General features: G+C 56.6%; 1 pseudogene; it reads left to right on the top strand.

Annotated features, from left to right (window-relative positions):
- The first annotated feature begins 1,836 nt into the window (after nt 1-1,836).
- Nucleotides 1,837-2,887, top strand: LOC125547816 (annotated as a pseudogene).
- Nucleotides 2,888-3,090: the final 203 nt, after the last annotated feature.

Below are 3,090 nucleotides of genomic sequence, written 5' to 3'. Positions count from 1 at the left end.
TCTTAATGACAGCCACATTAAGAGTTCATACATCACAGGCCGGGTCTAAAGCTTTTTCTTTTCTTTTGTTGAAAGATGCAAAAGCCTTGCCTGTGTCTGAGCATGACCGCGTGAGTGTATGGCTCGACGATATGGAGCAGCGAAGAAGATGGCATTGGTCCGTTGTGCACAGGTGGTCCGCAGGAAAGCGATGGCCCGTCGAAGCTAGTGTGGAAACCTGTGGAGCCGGAGGGCCCGTCATACGGCAGGGAGGGCGCCTGCTGGTCCGCGGCCATGGTGTAGACTGGCGGCGGTGACGTCCGGCCAACCAGGCCGGAAGCTGGGACGGCGAGGGCGGGTACCGCACTTGCTGAATCGGCACACCCGCCGGCGCGGTTGTAGTCAGCCCGGTGCTGGGCGACGGAGGCGCCGGCAGCGGCAGCTGCCGCTGCCTGGAAACGGCGGAGGCGGCGGGCGCGGCGATGGCCGCGGCCAGCCATTGTGGCCAGATCAGGGCGGTGGCGGGGGCTGGTTGTAGCTGTAGCGAGGGCTGCAGTGGCCCGACCAGCGTCGCGGTGGCCCTGGGGTGCGGTGGCTACCAGGGCTGCCAGGGCGGTGGCGGCGAGGACCCGGGTAGCGTGGGTGACGCGGCGAGGGCCGGCGCCGGCCACTGCGGCCATTGGGGCGCGGCGGCGGGCGGCGGCTAAAGCGGCCAGTGGTGGTGTAGAGGCCCGGTCGGCGCCGCGGGTGCCGAATACCATGGCAGGGCGGCTGGGCCGATCGCGGCGGCCAGCGGCCCATAGGGGCCGGCTAGGTATAGCCGTATCCCCTGGACGGCGGTGACGAGATCGTTGAGGACCCCGATGATCTCCGCCGGGGAGTAGACGGCGGCCGGTGGTGCGGTGGAGGGCATCGTCATCTGGGTGGTGGTGGCACCGGAGGATGCGACCAGCGGCGCGGACGGGGAGGGCAGCGGCGCGGTGGTGACGCTCGGCAGCGGAAGCGACGGGATGGGCGACGGCGAAGACATGATAGGAACTGAGCTACCTGATACCAAAGTGTTAGGAGCTAGGGTTCTGCCGGTTCTAGGGCGAAGATTGTAGGAGAAAGATGGAGGAAGACGAGGTCGAGGGCGCGGCGGCCGACGGCTGGGCGCCGTCCTTGCGTGGTGGAGAAGAGACGGCGGCGGCGCAAGAGGCAGCTAGGGTTAGGTCTCCCGGCTCCCTAAGGGAAGCTGAGCAAATACTGATTACTTCTTACTTGATTAGATTGATACATCTCCTCTCCTTATATAAGGAGGTTTACTTGACACCTAAGCAAACGACCCTAATAACGATAAGATAATTGGGCTAAACCCCTAATAACTATAAAATAACTTGGGTCACAGCCCATTGAACTAAGCCCCTAATATGTCGGTCATAACAGTTATGATGAGTGAGACATGCATGCATGGTTCCATGTGGTTGACGGCGTATGATAGCTAGGCCAGTCGTCGACGGGTGAAGGAGGCCTCCAGCTGCTTCCAGGCAGCTGCCAACCGCTGTCAGCTTCAGCTTGCCCCCAACAACCAGGTTGCCTCTAAACTGTTGCTGACTGCAGATTCCAGATCAGGAATGCCACGACAGATCATAACAACAGATTAGGAATGAACAAATTAAAGATGTGCAACCTAACAATTTCCTGAAAGGCAGAAAAGTGTGCAGTTAGGGTTTAGGCCTACATCAGCTTATAGAATTTGTTAGGCAGAAAAATTGATGAAACAACATGCATAGATTCCCATTCTTTTTCTTTTGGAAGACGTACAGCTACAATTCGAAAGGGACCAAGCAAGACCAAGCAAGCAAACAAGTCTGTTCTTATCAAACAGTTATGGCTATAGGCATGTTAGGCTGTTTTTATGCTGACCGTTGGATGAATCAACACACTGATGCAGTCCCTATCTACAATCCCCTACCACTCTTCCACCCTGTTAGCCATCACAGGAACCCTATTGCAAGTTTCCAACTCAGACTCTGTTTCAAGTTAACGCGTACAAGCAAAAAATCGTAACAAAAATGGCAGTGGCGAGTACCTCTTCGGCTCTCCAGCTCCAGCCTCTCCTCCTCGTGCTCCTACTCGCTGCCACCAGCGAGGCCACCACATTCAAAATCATCAACCAATGTTCCTACACCGCGTGGCCAGCCGCTTTGCCGGGAGATGGCGTGAAGCTCGATCAGGGGGAGACGTGGGCACTGAACGTGCCCGCTGGTACCTCAGCAGGGCGCATCTAGGCGCGCGCAGGCTGCTCACTCCTTCGCGAAGGCGGGTCATGCCAAACTGGCGACTGCAGCGGATTGCTCGCCTGTACGGTCAGTGGTCGATCGCCAAACACGCTAGGCGAGTTCAGGCTTGGCCAAGGCCAAAGTGATGATGATTTCTTCGACATCTCGCTCACTGATGGCTTCAATGTGCCCATGGACTTCCTGCCGGTGCCGGTTCAGGGAAGGTTAGGGTACAGCAAGGGGCCGCGCTGTGCAGCCAACATCACATTGCAGTGCCCAAGAGATCTGAAGGCTCCGGGAGGGTGTAACAATCCTTGTATTAGGAGTGCGGAAAGCAATTGCAGTTACACAATTAACTCGGTCTTCTTTAAGCAGATGTGCCCAGATGCCTACAGCAATCCCAACGATTTTTCCACTTTCACTTGCCCGACTGGCACAGACTACCAGGTCATCTTCTGTCCCCTGATTAATCAAGCAATATCTTCTACAGCTGAAAGTCCCCTGCTTGCGCCCCCGGCCGATGTTGTTGGCGCCGCCTCCTTGCGGTGCAGCGCCGTTTCTTCTTCTACCTTTGAGCTGCCTCACACAACTCTATCCTCTCTCTTTGTCTCTCTCAAGAACACATGAGAACACACACGCACGCACACATGCACCAAGGGAGAAACCAACCGCTAGCTTTGCCAAGAGGCTCTCTCTGTGAAAACAAACACTACACTGTGGCTGCAGCCCTCACGGCCTCATTTTCTCATTAACTCAATGCCATACTTATATACACAGGAGGTTTGCCTCACGCACACCCTAACTTCGGGCCAGGGCGAACACAGCAAGGATTCAGAAGACCCAATCATAT

This window comes from Triticum urartu, chromosome 3 (genome assembly GCF_003073215.2).
Source record: "Triticum urartu cultivar G1812 chromosome 3, Tu2.1, whole genome shotgun sequence".
NCBI classification, from domain to species: domain Eukaryota; kingdom Viridiplantae; phylum Streptophyta; class Magnoliopsida; order Poales; family Poaceae; genus Triticum; species Triticum urartu.
This window is presented reverse-complemented; position numbering and strand designations above follow the sequence as displayed.